This window comes from Felis catus, chromosome B2 (genome assembly GCF_018350175.1).
Source record: "Felis catus isolate Fca126 chromosome B2, F.catus_Fca126_mat1.0, whole genome shotgun sequence".
Classification (NCBI taxonomy): Eukaryota; Metazoa; Chordata; class Mammalia; order Carnivora; family Felidae; genus Felis; species Felis catus.
The window spans coordinates 70,389,731-70,409,066 of NC_058372.1; the positions used below are offsets into that span (position 1 = coordinate 70,389,731).

Consider the following 19,336-nt stretch of genomic DNA (forward strand, 5'->3'; position numbering starts at 1 on the left):
GACATATGGCAGGGATGTGTTGATTAATAAAAGAAGTTAAGATTAGAATGAGGTAAATTTGCCACCAGAACACAAGAATTTGAACCATAATTAAGTGCCATGGTTTTATGGGCATTTATCCAGACCCAATCTATGAACTTTATTAGCTTCACTTTATGTTTTCATAAAATCTAATGGGGTGTTTTACTTTGTTCTTGGAGAGACTTTAATTGTAAAATATTTTATAAATTATAACCATCATTTACATGGATGCTAAGATATAGCATCATTTGCATGTATTAAGGAGAAAAGAGAAATATTGTGAACCATTTAAATATTTTCATATAACATTGTATTTCAGTATTAAAGGAGAGAATAAGTATTAAAACATATGGAATAAACAAATTTATATTTCACAGAATAACCCAATAAAAATCAAATATATTTCTAAAATTAGGATCTCATTAGTTTCTTTTTATTAGCTTTCTAAGGAAACATATCAACTTTCAAGAACAGTAAAAAAAAAAAAAAACCAAACAGCTAGATATAAATAAACTTCCTTTGAAAATTAGAAAATGCTTGTGTGCCTGCATGCATAGGACTAAGAGCTATTAAAACTCCAACTTAACTAAAACTAATCTTAACTCACCTGAAATTCTATTTTATCCTTAGGGATTCTGTATCAGATTTTAGTAAAGAGAGTTATTTCCTAATAGGACTATAATGATACATTTTTATTGATACAGCAATGTTCTTCAAGCGTGTACAATTGTTCTGTGCCTCAAAGTAATTGAAAATAGTTTCAAAAGACTCTAATGAGTTTAAGGAATACCATAGATTATTTTCAATGCCCTTCCCATGGAGAATGGGTTCAGAGATGGAGAAAAGTTAAGTCCTTGTAGGTTTCACTCTTAGTGAATCCAGAGAATTAACGTTATTGAGAAAAGCCCAAAGAAACATCTTCCCATTTACTGGGGAATGTAGACTCCAGGCCATCTAATTATGTAAAAATTGAATATAGCTCAAAGGATGTGGGACATATTCCTTTAAGCATTTTCCCAAACTTTTCAATTATTTTATTATAGCTTGGGAGATAGAATTTGAATTTAATCCTCCTCCAAAAATATATTTGTTTTCCTTACATTTCAACCACTGTTTTGACAGAGCTTCCTACTCAGTCATGGGGCAGAGGGAGAGCTCACTAATTTAGACAAGGAGATTATAGCCACTCAGTTGGAATTCAGAGTATTTCCAAGTAAATTAATATTAATATTTCCAAATAAAACACCCAAAACTAAAATATTTTTTAATTTCTTGACTGACTTAATTTGACCCATAAAATATTTGTATTAACATCATTCTATGAAAAAATGTATTTTTAAAATGCTCAAAAACTAAATAAAATGGTATGTCTAAAGCTATTTAAATATACTTTGAACAATATTGTTCTACACTATTAATTAGAAAGTTGGCCTTTTGTTCATTTGCAGGGCAAAGAGGCAATATAATAAAGATAACAGATAACTTCAAAGGGAGTCCTGTAGGCCTCAGAAAGCTATTGAACATTCTGAGACTCAGCATTTACATCTGAGGGGAAAAAAGGAATAGTAATACCTAATTCATTATATTTCTGTGAAATTTAAATAAAATAATGGTAAGGGCATAGCTCTTGGTGTTACAGTAGAAAGTAAACATGAGTTCCTCTTGTTTCCAATCACTGAACTAACATAAATCTACAAGAAGTATAATCTGAATTAATGGAGCACCTGGGTGGCTCGGTCAGTTAAGTGTCCTATTCTTGATTTTGGCACAGGTCATGATCTCACGGTTTGTGAGATCAAGCCCTACATCTGGCTCTGTGCTAACAGCTTGGAGCCTGCTTGGGATTCTCTCTCTACCTCTCTTTCTGCCCCTCTTCTACTCACATGCACATGTGTGCTTTCTATCTCTCATAATAAATAAATAAACTTAAAAACATAATCTGAATCAATAAAGTATTGTCTTGTATGAAATGTTATTGACAAAAACTGAGGTCATGTTTGCATGAAAGTAATGAAGGTATGTCCTATTCCTATCTATGTTATAAACAGATGAAAGAAATATGCTGAGGTTTAGATTATGGGAAGGCATGAAACAAAATTAATAAAAGCCAAAACTAAGGTACAGGAAAACAGGAAAACTGGAGGGGAGATGAATTCCAGAGAGTAGAAATGGTTCCCAATGTAATTATCTGGAAACTTGAGAAAAAGACCCAGGAGAATATACCACATACAACAAAGGAATGGCATTTTATTTTTTTAATTTTTTAAAATTTCTTTAGACTTATTTTAGAGAGACAGACATACAGACAGAGCATGAGTGAGGGAAGAACAGAGGGAGAGGAATACACAGAATCTGAAGCAGGCTCCAGTCTCTGAGCTGTCAGCACAGAGCCCAATGTAGGTCTTAAAATCATGAACCGCAAAATCCTGACCTGAGCTGAAGTCAGATGCCCAACTGACTGAGCCACCCATGTGCCTCAGGAATAGAATTTTTAAATATAAAGAGCTCTTATAGATTAATATAAAAGACATTAAAACCGGGGCGCCTGGGTGGGTCAGTCGGTTAAGCGTCCGACTTCAGCTCAGGTCACGATCTCACGGTCCATGAGTTCCAGCCCCACGTCAGGCTCTGGGCTGATGGCTCAGAGCCTGGAGCCTGCTTCGGATTCTGTGTCTCCCTCTCTCTCTGCCCCTCCCCAGTTCATGATCTGTCTCTCTCTGTCCCAAAAATAAATAAACGTTAAAAAAAAAAGACATTAAAACCCCTATGGAAAATGTGACAAAGATATGAAATGATAGCTTAAAAGAAAAAAACATATATGGCATTAAACATATGAATAATTGTTCTGCTTTTATAAGAATAAAGTAACCTAAATGTCATTTGTGGCCTATCAAAGTAACAACCCTCTTTAAACAGTAATAGCAGTAGGAGGAGGAGTACCAGTATAGTAAAACCCATGTTTTTACCAACTGATGATGTGACTGTAAATATGTAAATTGTACACCCTTTTTTGAAAGCAACTAGGAAATATGTATGCAGAACTATTCACCAAGAATTTGTATTCTGTAAGTGATTCCACTTCTAAGAAAATAATTAGATGCAAAAATTATACATAAGGATATTTTCAACATTGATTTATCACACTGAAAATTACCTAAATATCCTAATAATAATTGAATAGAAAAGATGCTAAGTAAGCAATGATCATCTGTATGGCAGGCCATTAAAAACCAATAAATATATTCCTCTGAATTTTTAGAAACAAGCATTGCTTTCCCTATCAATGAAAACATAAATTATAATACATAGACACAGCTTAGGTAATTATAGAATCTTGAATAGATGCTACACAGCCTTGTCAAAACTTTGGTTAGAAAATATTTTATCTACTTAAGTCTGGATTAAGAAGATAGGGATGGGGAAAGGAGAACAGAGATACAGAAAAGTGGATCTCTGTACCAAGGAAGAGCATACCTGAGTAAGAGCTGTCATTTAAATACCCATACTAGATCAATATATTGGGCTACTTATTTAAAACTTAAATTGGCACTTTTCATTCATAAAATACATTGAGAAGCAATGAATTCAATGTAACTCTTGGATTAAGAATATGGGCTTTCAGTTCATGCAATGCTGGGATGAAGCCCTCTTCTTTCTGATAGTGGATGACTTGGGGAAGTTATTTAGCTCTTCTAAGTCGTAGTTTTCAACTGTAAAATAAGGACCTATCATAGCTGAGGAATAGTGTTATGATGAGGTTTTGATTAAAGTCAGACTGTGTGGAAAGCTTTTTATGGCTAAAAAGATGGCAGTGATTGCTAGTGTAATTTCATGGCATTCATTATTACCCAAGCCCCCAAAATACTTTTATCTAAAAGTCTTTGATTCATCAATTCCATTCACAATTCTTAAAGACCACCACCTGTCAGGAGCTATGTGCATGGCTTCATGGATGTAAAGATAAATGAGTTACAACCTTTGTTTGTTGCATTAGCTCTGATAGTGTGCTAGACCGTAGGGCAAGGGATGTTACTATGACCTCTGCCTTCAAAGCCTCATATTCAGAAGAGTAAAAAAAAAATTATAATAAAATAGTAAAAGTGCCGTTAAAGAATGTTGTCAAAATGGATTAAGGGGCTCAAAACAAGAATAACTACCCTGACAATGAAAAAAAAAAACCTTCAAAAATTAAAGGCAAGACTTCAACTAGAATATTTCACTAGCATAGACTTTTACAGTCCTCCCTGTGACTGAAAATAGCATGTTCTCACTTTTCAATAAATAAATAAATAAAATTAAGATAGATAATTGGTTTGTTTTGGAGGTGTCAATAAAAAAAAACAATGGCATATTTAATTGCATCATGTCCACAAATAAGGAAACATTTGACATTCAGGAATTGTAAGAATCCCTGAAGAAATTTCCGACCAAATTAATACATAAAAGCAGAAATCAGCAAAAAGGAAAAAGAACATGCCCAGGTTTGACAAGCATCTGAAACACAATTGTTGCAATAGTGTATTCTACACAATTTCATCTGTATCATTCAGCAAGCTCTACCACAATTATCTAGACAGAGAGGCTGCTGGAGAGGAAAGCAGGGAGATGTCTCAGCGCTGCATTCTGCTCCTGCAATTACTTTGCCATAGATAGGGCCCTAGTTTCAAGCAGAGGCAGTGGAAGGAGAAGCGATAAGGAGTTGAAGAGTAACTTTTAACAAAGAGAAGTTTCAAGTCACAGGGAATTTATTTAAGTATCTTATTAAGCCAAATGTACTCTGCAAGCTTAAAAAACTTGGGCTCAACCTTGGTGAGTAGAGACATCTGTGAGTTCTGATGTGGAGGGTGGAGCCCAGCCACAAGGAGGGGAGGAAGGGGAATGGAGAGCAACTTAACCTCTGGTTTAAAGCAGGACTTCAGCTGGCAGCCACAGTGGAAGTAACCATGATGGGAATTGGCAGTAGGCACAAGAGTGGAGCTCAGACCACAGAGAGAAACAGCTGGCCAGGGATGGCAAATTTCTCAGGCCCAAACACATGAGATGTCATTTAGAGGGAGAAATCTTAGGCCTAGCTCATTCTTGAGAGTTCCCAATTTTATTCACAAACATTATATAACGAAAGTACTGCTGTTCTGGCTTAAGAACCTCCCTATGGAGCTTCTCACTTCTGATCTCATTAGTTCACTACCCTTCTTTGTGCTTATGGGTATCCTGGGGTATTACAGGTAGCTGAGTGATGGAGAGTGGAAAGAAATGTGCTTGCTGGGATTGCAGAAAAGGTAAACCTAAGCCAGAGCATATGGTATATGAGGAATAAAAGGGAAGCTGAGACTGGGAAGGCAGAGCGGGGCATGTTTAGAAAAAGTCTGGTAAGTCACCACAAAGTTTAGATTTTAACTGTTCTATAGGCAATAGTGAACTACTGGAAGTCTATCTGCAAAGGAGTGATATGTTTCAGCCAGGCACCTTTAAAAAATGCATAACTATGGAGGGTATTTTGGAAAACAACAACAAGCATTTGAGACAGGGAGGCCAATTAGGTTAACTATAATTACAACTAAAGAGAGAAATAACAATGTTGAACAAAGACAGAGCAACAGTGATGGGAGAGGGAAAAAAAGGGAAAAGTATGAAAAGGAGAGACTTCAATGTGAGAGAGAGGGATGGGAGAGAGTAGCAAAGGCCAATGCTTTTAATCTAAGCAAATATGAAGCTAGTGATGCCATCCATACAGGATGAGGGAAGGATATTGGGGGAGGGGGGTAGGTTATGAATTTGGTTAGAAGCATGCTGAGTATGGAGTAGCACTATAACCATTAATGTAATACAAAAAACAAACAAACAAAATTTACATTTTAAGGCCATTTTTTTATTCCCATCAAGTAGATGACTAAAGGAAATCTTAATGTTTTGAAACTCCAAAACTAGGTGATGATTTCTCACATTACAAAGGATTCTTTACTCTGTATAAAGTGGTACCACTAGTCTCAATTTTGTGACCACTAGTCACATAATTTTGCCCAATGCATCAAAACCATGACTGATTTTTTAATATTTAGGTCTAGAGATAAATAAGAAGGTATTATGTTGTAACAGGATAATGAAATGCAAACAGAAATTCCCCAGAGTAGAGATAAAGTGAGGGGATAAAGACAGGAACCAAAGGAAAGGAGAAAGCAAGGTGAGGAGAAAGGCAGAGAAAGTCACAGAAGTAAAAGAGCATGAATCTAAAGGTAAGAGTAGTCAGCATGGGAAGAGAAAGAGGGTAAAGCATCTAAATTTTGTAGAAGGATAAAGAATCAGACTTAAACAAAAAAGAAATGCTGATGTGAAAGATCACACAGAGCATCTCTTTCTCAAAGTCCAGTACCCAGTTTGTTCTGGGTGCTCTTGAGGATTACTAGAGAGCCCCCCTCTTAAAGGAGAAGCTTTGAAATAACCTTGCAATCCCTAAAGCCCCAAATTCTGCTTCTCATTAGCACCTTGACCTTAGGCAAGTCCCACCGCCAGCCCCAGTGGCTGTATGCGTGAAATACAGATAATGCCTAAACGATGTGAAATCTGAATGAGACAATGTACTTTGGAACTTGGTACATAGAAAGCATTCAACAAATGGTAGTTATGAATAAGAAAAAATTCATACATGGGTTCCAAATAATTTCATATTCTACCATTAGGTATTAGTTCATTGCTCTTTCCAACTGTCTTTTATTAATGAAAGTTCATCCTGGGAAAGGTAACTTATTCCAGCTACTAACACTATAGTGTGACCTAGAAATCCTTCAACTTTTATCCCATTTTCTAAGCACCAGGAGGGATTTAGGGTGGCATGATTGCAAAACCACATATGAAACACTAAAAAAACAAAAAGCAAACAAATCCAAAAGCCAACAGGAGAAATGGAGAAAACACCATTTTAGAATTTGTCATGGCCACCCCAACATCAAATATAGGAAAAGTAATTAAATGATCCTGACTTTCTCTTAATAAAGTCATTGTGTGTAAGAGACACGAGATTTCAAAGAAAGCAATAAGAGGAGGAGACACAGACTTAAAAAAGTATAAATTTAGCAAGAAGTGCCAATGAGAATGTAGAAGATGTGAATATGAATTGAAAACTTGACATGGCATTCAGGATTCTCACTGGTGAGCAAACAAAGGTATTGGAGAGGAGTTAGGGTGAAAAATCCCCAGAAACAGAAGAACAAGTCTGAGTGTAGACACCAGACTAGAAACAAAGGAGTCAAGGATAGAGGATAGAGTTTCATGAAGAGACCATTCCATCATCTGTAAAAAAAAGAAATCTATTGTATTTCCCATCTAAAATTGCATTGTTTTGTTTACATTTTTATAGCAAAATTGTCTCTCATAACTGAGTCATGAGATTCTATAAATTATTCTTGATAATGCTACCACATTAATAATTCTTCCTCAGATCTCACCATAATGAAAATGGATATTATCTTTCTTTTTAAAAATTTAATCTTTTTAGAGAATGTAATTTTAAGGTTGAAAGGAAATTGTATAAAATTAAAGTGCTATCATAAGTTTGTCATACAACATGTGCCCACTTCTCATTTTAAAGGTGATTAATTCATGAGTTTTGGAATAAAGAAATTAAAATGACACCATGTACTATATCTCTTCTATTGTTACGGTGTCACACTTTACTTTATAAATAAATAGATCACAAATATGGGGTTTTTTTCATCATAAGTGTAGTCTTTAATCCTCATCACCTATTTCACCTGTCCCACCGCCTCCCCTCTGGTAACCATCAGTTTGTTCTCTAGAGTTAACACTCCATTTCTTGGTTTGGCTCTTTTTTTTTTCTTTGTTCATTTGTTTTGTTTCTTAAATTCCACATATGAGTGAGATCATATGTTACTGGTCTTACTCTGAGTGACTTATTTCATATAGCATTATACTCTCTAGTTCTATCCTCATTGTTGCAAATGGCAAGATTTCATTCTTTTTATGGCTGAATAATATTCCATTGTATATATACACATCTTCTTTATCCATTCATCTATCAATGGATATTGAGGCTGTTTCATAGTTTGGCTATTCTGAATACTGCTGCAATGAACATAAGGGTGAATGTATCCATCTGAATAAGTGTTTTTGTATTTTGGGAGTAAATATTCAGTAGTGCCATTACTGGATCATAGAGTAGTTCTATTTTTAATTTTTTGAGGAACCTCCATACTTGTCTTCCACAATGGCTTCACCAGTTTGCATTCCTACCAGCAATGCACAGGGTTCTTTTTTCTCCAAATCCTAGCCAACACTTGTGGTTTCTGGTGGCTTTTTATTTTAGCCATTCTGACAGGTATGTGGTGATATTTCATTGTGATATTGGTTTGCATTTCCCTGATGATAGCTGATGTTGAGTATCTTTGTATGTGTCTGTTGGCCATCTGTAAGACTTTGGAGAAATGTCTGTTCATGTCTTCTGCCTATTTTTTAATTGGATTACTTGTTTTTTGGGGTTGAGTTGTATAAGTTTTCTATATATTTTGGACACTAAGCCTGTATTGGATAGGTCATTTACAAATATCTTCTCCAATTCAGTGGGTTGTCTTTTAGATTTGTTGATAGTTTCCTTTGTTATGCAGAAAACTTTTATTTTGATGTAGTCCAAATAGTTTATTTTTGCATTTATTTCCCTTGCTTCAGGAGACATATCTAGAAAAATGTTGCTTTGGCCCATGTCAGAGAGATTATTGCCCATGATCTCTTCCAAGATTTTTATGGTTTCAAGTCTCATATTTAGGCCTTTAATCCATTTTGAGTTTATTTTTGTCTATGGTGAAATAAAGTGGTCCAGTTTCATTCTTTTGCATGTAGCTGTACAGTTTTCCAAGCACCATTTGTTGAAGAAATGGTCTTTTCCTCATTGTATATTCATTCCTCCTTTGTCAAAGATTAATTGACCCTATAGCTGTGGGCTTCTTTCTGGGTTTTCTATTCTATTCTATTGATCTGTGTCTATATTTACACCAGTACCATGCTATTTTCATTACTACCACTTTGTAATATAGTTTGCAATCTGGAATTGTGATACCTCCAGCTTTGTTTTTCTTTTTCAAGACTGCTTTGGCTATTCAAGGTCTTTTGTGATTTCATACAAATTTTAGGATTGTTTGTTCTAGTTCTGTGAAAAATACCATTGGTATCTTGATAGATATTGTATTCAATCTGTAGATTGCTTTGGGTAGGACAAATATTTTAACAATATTTGTTCTTCCAACCAACAAGCATGGAATGTCTTTCCATTTATCTGAGTCATCTTGAATCTCTTTCATCAGTGTTTTATAGTTTTCCAAGTACAGGTCTTTCACCTCCTTGATTATCAAGTTTATTCCTAGGTAATTTTTCTTTCATCTTTCCCTTATGGTACTTTCTCTATAGCGCCAAATTAAATTTCTATCTCCTGTACTTTTAAGAATTAACTAAATGTTTTGATTTGTTATTTTGTGTTAGTTGAATTTATGGCTATTTGGGCTAGTTTTGGCTCAAGATGGTCAGTTTGATATGAAATCTTCTGGGTGTAAGCCAGATGCTTTATTTAAGCTACACCTTGTTTATCCAAGATGTATTATTAATTGTTTTGGTGTAATTGTAAATGGGGTTGTTTTCTTAATTGCACTTTTGGTTGCTTCATTATTAATGTGTAGAAATGAAACAGATTTCTGTACATTGATTTTTGTATCCTATGACTTGACTGAATTCACTTATCAGTTCTAGCAGGTTTTTGTTCAGTCTTTAGGGTTTTCTATATATAGTATTATGTCATCTTCAAATAATGAAGTTTTACTTCTTCCTCACCAGCTTGGATGCCTTTTATTTCTTTACATTGTCTGATTGATGTGGCAAGGACTTCCAGTACTATGTTGAATAAAAGTGGTGAGAGGGAAATCCCTGTCTTGGTCCTGACCTTGGGAGAAAAGCTCTTAGTTTTTCATCATTGAGTATGACACTGGCTGTGGGTTTTTCATATAAGGCCTTTATTATGTTGAGGTATCTTGCCTCTAGACCTACATTGAAGAGGGTTTTTATCAGAATGAATGCTATACTTTGTCAAATGCTTTTTCTGCATTAATTGAAATAACCATGTGTTTTTTATCTTTTCTCTTATTGATGTGATGTATCACATTGTTTTGTGGATATTTAACCACTCTTGAATCCCATGAATAAATCCCACTTGATCATGTGTATGATTTTTTTAATGTATCATTAGATTTGGTTTCCTAATATTTTGATTAAGATTTTTCCATCCATATTCATGAGAGATTTACCTATAGTTTTATTTTTTTTTTCATAGCATCTTTATCTGGTTTTGGTATCAGGGTGATACTGGCCTCAGAATGAATTTAGAAATATTCCTTCCTCTTCTGTTTTTTGGAATAGTTTAAAATGTATAGGTATTAACTATTCCTTATTTTTTAACTTCTAATTTAAATTCCAACTAGTTAACACACAGTGTAATATTAGTTTCAGATGGACAGTACCAGTACAGTGATTCAACACTTCCATACAACCTCTAGTACTCATCACAACAAGAGTATTCCTTAATCCCCATCTTCTTTAAAAGTTTGGTAGAAATCACCTTTGAAGCCATCTGGTCCTGTACTTTTGTTTTTTAAGAGTTTTTTTGGTTACTGATTCAATTTCATTGCTGGTGATAGATCTGTTCAAATGTTTTATTTCCTCCTGCTTTCGTTTTGGTAGGTCATATGTTTCTAGGAAAGTATCCATTTCTTTTAAGTTGTCCAATTTGTTGGCATGTAGGTTTTCATAATATTCTGTTACAATCGTTTAAATTTCTGTGATATAGGTTGTTATTTCTCTTCTGTTCTTAGTGATTTTGTTTATCACCCACCCTCTCTCTTTTTGGATGAATCTGGCTAAAGGTTTATTATTTTTGTTGATCTCAAAGAACTAGCTCCTGGTTTTATTGGCCTATTTTTTTTTACTTTGTATATCATTTATTTATGCTCCCACCTTTTGCTGGGTTTGGGTTGTGTTTGTTTTCTACCTCTTTTAGGTGTAAGATTAAGTTGTTTATTTGAGATTTTTCTTGCTTCCTGAGGTACACCTGTGTTGCTATAAACTACCCTCTTAAAACCATTTTTTAATCTTTCTGTTTGTTTGTTTGTTTGTTTGTTTGTTTGTTTTGAGAGAGAGAGAGAGAGCATGAGTGGGGGGAGAGGGGCAGAGGAAAGTTTAATCTTAAGCAGAGTCCATGCTCAGTGTGGAGCCCAACACAAGACCTGATTCCACAACCATGAGATCGTGAAATGAGTTGAATCGAGTCAGACACTCAACTGACTGAGTGAGCCAGGCTTAAAACTGCTTTTGTTGCATCCCAAAGATTTTGGACTGTTGTGTTTTCATTTTCATTTTTTTCCATGTAATTTTTTATTTCTTCTTTTATTTCTTAGTTGATCCATTCATGGTCTAGTGGCAACTTGTTTAACCTTCATGTATATGTGCTCTTTCTGATTTATCCTTGTGGTTGATTTTTAGTTTCCTAGTATTGTGGGCTGAAAAGATGCATGGTATGACTTCGGTCTTTTTTAATTTGTTGAGACTTGTTTCATGGGCTAATATGTGATCTCTTTGGGAAAATGGTCCATGCGCACTTTAAAGGAATATGTATTCTGCTATTTTAGGATGGAATGTTGTGAATATTTCTGCTAAATCCATCTGGTCCAGTGCATCATTCAAAGCTGCTGTTTCCTTGTTGATTTTCTGTTTAGATAATCTATCCATCAATGTAAGTGGGGTGTTAAATGTCATCTACTACTATGGTATTGCTATTGATTATTTCTTTTATGCTATTAATTGATTTATGTATTTGAGTGCTCACATGCTGGGCACATCAATATTTACAATTGTTATATCTTATTTTTGCATTGCTCCCCTTATTTATTACATGGTGCCCTTCTTTGTCTCTTGTTACTGTTACGGTCTTTGTTTTAAAGACTATTTTGTCCAATATAAATATCGCTACTTGGCCTTCTTTTGGCATCCAGTTGCATGATAAATGTTTCTTCATCCCCTCACTTCCTTTTTTTTTTTTAATTTCATTTTAGACAGAGAGAGAGAGCACAAGCAGAGGAGAGGGGGAGAGGGCCAGAGGGGGAGAGACAGAGAGAAAGAGAGAGAGAGAGAAAGTCCCAAGCAGGTTCAATGCTCAATGTAGAGCCCCCCCCCCCCCACCTCCTCAAAAGCAGGGCTCAATTCCATGACCCTGGAACCATGATCAAAGCTGAAACCAAGAGTTGGATGTTTAACTGACTGAGCCGTCCAGGTGCCCCCAGCCCCTCACTTTCAATATAAAGGTGTCTTTCAGTCTCAAGTGAGTCTCTTATAGGTAGCATATAGATGGGCATTGTTTTTTTATCCACTCTAACTCATCCAATGTCTTTTGATTGGAGCATTTAGTCCATTTACATTCAAAGTAATTCTTGATATGTATTTTTGTCATTTTGTTATTTGTTTTGTGGCTGTTTCTATAGATTTTTCTCTGATCCTTTCTTTTCTTGCTTTCTTTCATGGTTTGTTGGCTTTCTTTAGTGATATATTTGGACTCCTTTCTCTTTATTCTATTACTTATTTATTACTGGCTTTTGATTTGTGGTTACCATTAGGTTTGTATATAACATCTTCTGCATATACAGTCTATATTGACTAGATGGTCACTTAAGTTTAAACCCATTCTTTACTCCTCTCCTCACCTTTTAGGTATATGATGACATATCTTACATTCTTTTATTTTATGAATCCCTTAACTGATTTTTATGGAAATACTTACTTTTACTATTTTTGTGTTTTTTACTTATCATACTCTCATTTATAATCTTTCCTTTCCACTCAAAGGAAATATTTAATATTTTTTGTAGGCCTGGATTAGTGGTCATGAACTTCTTTAGTTTTTGTTTGTCTGAGAAACTATTTATCTTTCCTTCTATTCTGAATGATAGCTTGCTTGATACATTATTCTTGGCTGCAGATTTTTCTCTTTTAGTAGTTTTAATATATCATGCCACTCCCTTCTGGCCTGCAAAGCATCTGCTGAAAATTCCACTGACAGTCTTCTAAGGATTCCTTTGTATGTAACTGTCTTCTTTTCTCTTGCTGCTTAAAAATTTTTGTTCTTTATTGTTATTATTTTTTTTGCCATTTTAATTACTATGTGTCTTGGTGTGGTTCTCTTTGGGTTGAATTTTTGGGGAGATCTCTGTGCCTCCTGGATCTGGATATCTGTTTCCTTCCCCAGATAAGGACATTTTCAGCTATTATTTCTTCAAATAAATTTTCTGCCTCTTTTCTTCTTCTTCTTCTTCCTCTTCTTCTTCTTCTTCTTCTTCTTCTTCTTTCTTCTTCTCCTTCTCCTTCTCCTTCTTCTTATCCCTGTACTGTGAATGTTATTATACTTGATGGAGTTACTGAGTTCCCTAAGACAATTCTTAACTTGCATAATTTTCTTTCCTTTTTTGCTTAGCTTGGCTACTTTCCATTACCCTGTCTATAGCTAATTAATTCACTCATCTATTTCACTTAGCCTGCTATTTATTCCATCGAGTGTATTTTTTATTTCATTTATTGTGTTTTTAATTTCTGATTAGTTCTTTCTTATCTCTTTGTTAAGGGTTTCACTATGTCCTCCATTGTTTTCTCAAATCCAGTGAGTATCTTTATAATCATTACTTTAAATCCTCTATCAGGCATATTACTTATATCTGTCTCACTTAGATCTCTTCCTGTGGTTTGGTCCTGTTCATTCATTTGGGATATATTTCTCTGTCTCCTTATTTTGTCTAAATCTCTCCATCTGCTTTCTGTGTTAGGAAAGTCAGCTAGTTCTCTTACTCTTAATGATAATAGCCTTATGAAGGCTTTTATGTAGTGTCCTGCAGTGTAGTGTCCTCTGTTCCCCAGGGCCTGGCACTTCAGGGAGTGCGAATATAACTTTAAACTTTATCTTCTTGTATACATATACTGTGGCACACTGTTTGTACTTATGCTCCCAATTTTATCTCTGTCATCATGGATGGAGTGTTGTGCGTCAGTCCCTGACTCTGAGCTCGCTCATGTGACTTCTTTGGCCAGAAACCAGGTTAGCAGACATGATACCAGGCAGAGATTTAGAAAATTCTTGAGTATATTCCCTAGCTTGCCCTAGCCTTTCCATTCTTGTACATCTGTTCCATAAACATGAGAACATACCTGGACTACTCTTTTATAGTATAAGACATGTACAGAAGGGCTGCATCTCCCCTCATCTTATCTGAAGCATTCCCAGTACCATCAGTGCAATTATTCCACAGCTGACTGCAGTACATGAGTGAATCCAACCAAGATCAGCAGGACTGCCAGCCAATCTATGGACCTGTGTGTAATAGTAAGTGCATGTTGCTTTACACCACTAGTTTTGGTGTGGTTTGTTAGTATTATCATGCCAATAGCTCATTGGCTTATACACACACTCACACACACATTTGGTTACCTCAACAGAACTATAACCTCATACTTCTTAGTTTCCATCTTAGCATTATATACTCTGAACATAGTTAAATGTTTTTTTTTTAATTTTGACTGATGGATGGACTATAGAATATGAAAATCAAAATTTTAATTTATTCAAGTGTTCTAGTAGTGATTTTTTTGTGTCAGAACTCTTTTTCACTTTCAAATATTACAGGGGACCTCAAAAAGATGCTGATTGTGTATATTATATCCACTGCATAAAAAATTAAAACAGAACTTTTTAAAGTGAAGGAATAACAAGCACACATTCCTTCAGCCATCAGAGAAGTGATGGCATCACAAGTCATGTGGCTTCTGGGAAACTCCACTATACACTCTTGAGAGAATGAGAGTGGAAGACAAATGAGGCAAAATTTTCAAAGGACTTAAAAAAAGTATCTGACAAATAGTAAATGATATATAATGTCACATTTTAAAACATGACATGGCTAGCCTGTATTTGTTTTCTGAATATTAGTACTGTATAGTCTTTACAATTATCAAGTATTCTTGATGGCTTACAATAATATGTCAGCAGAGGAAGATATTTAAGCTTCAAATAGAAACTATTACAGTATCCACATTTCTGCATAATGAAGGATTCTTTCCAACACCAGTTTAATTAGGATGTTACTTTTCTTACCAAAAAGCAAATCAGTTAAAAATCCCTACACTTCAGAGACAAAACACAAAGGCAGTTGAGTGAAAAATACACAGACATTGCTCAAAGCCACAGCACAACACAAATAAAAGAAATAAGCTTTCGGTTATAATAATTGATGAGCAGCCTGCATTTTGCAGATTATGTAGAGGGATACAAATCCTTTTGGTTCCATTCAATATCCATTATTCCATTCTCCCTTAATTATAAAACCCTAGTTTAACAGCGTGGCAATGTTCTGTTTTTTAATTGTGTGCTGCTTGAGATATGGATGTGAAGGCTAGAGTCCCAGAAGCCATCTCAGACCACAAGGAAATCTGCAGCATGGAAGCCAGACTCTGAGAATGAAGAGCATGATATAGAAACTAGCATTTCTGATGAAAATAAGAGTCACCAGATAATAGTGAATTGCCTTACTCCAGACTTCTTTTACATGAAAGAGAAAGAATTTCTATCTTATTTAAACCACTATTTGGGGGAATCTGTTAGTCATTTAGGTACAGCCAACTTAATCTTAAACAATGCAACAGATAAGTGATAATATATTGTTTTGAAATTGAACTGTAAAAAATCATGGAAGTAAAGACTGGAGATTTTACTTTATCTTATTTTATTTTATTTAAGATTGGTAATTGTAAAAGAAAAAGGTAAAACAAACACTTGATTGAAAGTTTTCAATAATTTCAACTCATACGAATTAGTAATTAATAGCAGAACTTCACTGTATATCATTTGGAGTTAATTGTATATAACTATGCTTTATATTACCATCGATTATATGTATTTGTCATTTCATAGGTCATTTCTAGTTAGTCTAAATTAAAGGGCGTGGATAGAATAAAAAGACAGAGGGAGAGCAAATATACTGTTTGCTTTGACTATGACATCCACCTTCTCTTGCCCTCAAACATCAGCTCCTCTGGTCCTTGGGCCTTTGAACTTGTTCTGAATTGCATCGCCAGCTTTCTAAGTTCTCCAGCTTGCAGATGGCAGACCATGGAACTTCTTGACTTCCAAAATAATGTGAGCTAACTCCTATAATAAATATTATTATAAAGACAGAGAAAGAGAGAGAGAGAGAGCGGTATAGGTATAGGTATCCTATTCATTCTGTTTCTCTGGAGGACCTTGACTAATGCAACAGCAATACTTATTTGCGTTGCTCTTCTATTTTGTTATTTCTAAAGGCAGGTTGTCAAAGCTGTCAAATTAAGTTTTTAAAGTGGGAAAACAATAGCTGAAATAGAAAAATATATCCCAAAATATTATTTTTATTTATAGTTTACCATTGAATTATCTCCATAATATATGGAGATGGAGGGGAATATTTTATGGGAAAAAATGTAGCATAAAGCTGAGGAAAAAAATCTTCCACCTACTGAGCGAGTATTAGCAGGCAAAAAGACATGAAGTTGTTATATATTTCTTTCTTCAGTCCACTTTAAATTTCCTCATCCTTTAATTTCCTTATCTGAAAGATGCAAGCAATATTATACACTAACTCTCTCTTGCTCCAGCTAAAGGATACTTGATGAAAGAACATAGATAATGTTTGAGGCTATGTTCATGGACAATTGCACTGAGCAGAAGTCTTAACTGATTTTCTAAGAACAGCCTTTACAGAAAATGGCATAAAGAAAAATATTGCATTGAGTAGGGTTTAAGAAAATTAACTCCCAAAAGAATCCCTCTAAAACTATTAAATCATGAAATTTCAAAACCTCTAGGATTTAAGATAATCCACAATTATTCATCTGAAATATTGGTTCATGAAGAGTTTTACTTTGAGGAAACATGTGTGGGAAAAGATTCCCAGAATATTACTGATGGTTCAACTAAGCAAAGAGCAAAGGTATGTCATATAATCAAAGAAATGCATAAAATGTCCTCAGAGAAACTGTATGATTTCAAATATTTAGGGGGAAACTATATTATGTTAATATTTCTCATTATTGAAGAAATCCTCACTGTTTCCTTTTTGCCCAACCTCTCTAAACTCCCATGCTTGGTTGCTAATTAATATATACAAACAATAAAGGAAATGGCTATAAAATTTGTCAAAATATCAAGGGGGTAGAACTAATATCACAATGATGGATAATATTGACAAAACCATAAAAAGTTGCAATTATTCATCTAATTGAAAGATGAGTAAACTAAGGCTTGCAGACATTAGGTAATCTGGCCTTCTTCACACTTCAATTAATTTGAACCTAGGTTTCTAGGAATTCAGATACTTCTCTCTATATTATGCCACATAGTGAGACTTTTGTTTTTTTCGCTCAAGGAGCAACAGTATCCCCTAGAGGGAAAAAAAACACTATTTATAAACACAATATGATGGATGGCATAATGTAAGTACAAATCTAATAACATATAGGCATAAATAGGAAGGGGGTGGAATAACAAACTACTGGGATAAAGGGAGTAAGTTTAGAAAGACTTAATACTGGAGACAGCATCTGAGTAGAGTCTTGAAGGGCAAATTGTTGAGAGGTTAGAAATGGGAGATACTTCAGGCCAAATGATTATGAATGAACACAGGTAAAAAATAATAAATGACACATAGCACTCTCCTTATGCAAATCACTGTCTTAAGTGCTTTACACTTAAGTTCATTTGTTCATTTGGTTCTCACCAGAACCCTATAGGATAGATATTATAATTATCTTCGTTATAAAGAAAAAACCAGAGCAAAGTAACTTGCCTTAAGTCTCACAGCTGGAGATAAACAAGAGTCAGGTGTTGAAACTTGGGTATCTGTCTCTGAAGTCCAGACTCTTCACCCCTCCCGGTAGCAAACACAAAATTTCCTTATGATTGAAAAATAGAGAGGTGTTGGTAGAGTGCAGAATGAATGAAAGAATGAAAAGACTAAAAAGGTAGATAGGGGCTAGAGGATGGCAGCCTTAAAGATCATTCTAAGGATCTTACTTTTCATTCTGTAAGCAGCGCATGAAGTTCTCTGAAAGAAAGGTATCATATTCAGAACACTGTTTTTAAAAAATTTCTCAGATGGTTCTGTGAAAGAAAAAAAACAGACTCCAAGCTAAACAATAGCATTAGAAATCTCAGAAAAATCATTGGAAAGTTTCTTTGAGAGTCCAGTGAAAAACTGAGGGCTTGAGCCAATCTCAATTGGAAGGCAAAGATGTTATAAAACAAGAAGCTTCATACTCTCAAGATTTCTCACTGAAGTTGCATCTCCCTTTGGGATCTGTTAAAGTACTCAATAGAAGAAAATAATCTTGTCAGCATTTTCCACAGCATCCTACTTTTATTGCTGTCAAATCAATTCTGGATCTATTGTCATTTCATTGGAGGTTTTCAGAAAGAAGCCAAACAAGATAAACAAAATCAGAAAAGGACCTAACTCTAATAGTATAGTTGGCTGTTTTCATGAGAAAGAGTATGAGTATAATAAGATGACCTAACAACTATTTTAAGGTTTGAATGAGTATACAGAAAGTGCTTAGTATAAGGTCTGGCACATGATAGGCACTTAAAAATGAGTACTTGCCATATCATCACTGTTATTTTAGACCCTCACTCACATCCTATTTTTTCAGGCCTAACTCTTCTCTAAGGAGTGCTGTATCCTCACCAGTCACTGCAGAGAAGGGTGTCAGTCAAGAGACTTTCAATCACCATGACACTATAGCACTTCCTATTCTTTAAGTGCTTCAGGTATTTGTGTTGTTTCTTTTGCCAGACAATAATGCAGTTGCTCAACCATATGGTCCAGAATATGGCCAGTACTCAACAAATGTACATTCCCAAAAAGATAAGCAAAGGTAAGTCTCTTCTTCCACTCACCCACCAGTTAAACATGGAGAAAAAAGCAGAGGGAAAGAAATAAAATAAAATCCTGAAAAAAACTATTTTATTTCAAAAAGAGAACAATTATTACAATATATATACAGCTATACTGATTTAAATAAGAAAATAATGCAAAATGAGGTAGTGGTTATTGTGGAAGAAAGTCTGTGAAATAATAGAAAATCTGTGTATTGGTCTTTCCATTCCATTCCTTGACAAGGAGCTCCTAAAACCCTTCTAATTTCCTAAAGGATAAGGGCACTGGGAATATCTTTCATTCTAATATTTGGTCTGTGG

The 19,336-nt window shown here is 34.8% G+C and overlaps 1 long non-coding RNA gene across 1 annotated transcript in view; it reads right to left on the minus strand.

Annotated features, from left to right (window-relative positions):
• Window positions 1-13,451: 13,451 nt before the first annotated feature.
• Window positions 13,452-19,336, minus strand: part of LOC109499749 — a 273,969-nt gene continuing 268,084 nt past the window's right edge. The window contains exon 4 of the long non-coding RNA XR_006597932.1: window positions 13,452-18,033. This is a non-coding gene — a long non-coding RNA (uncharacterized LOC109499749). The remainder of the gene's footprint in view (window positions 18,034-19,336) is intronic.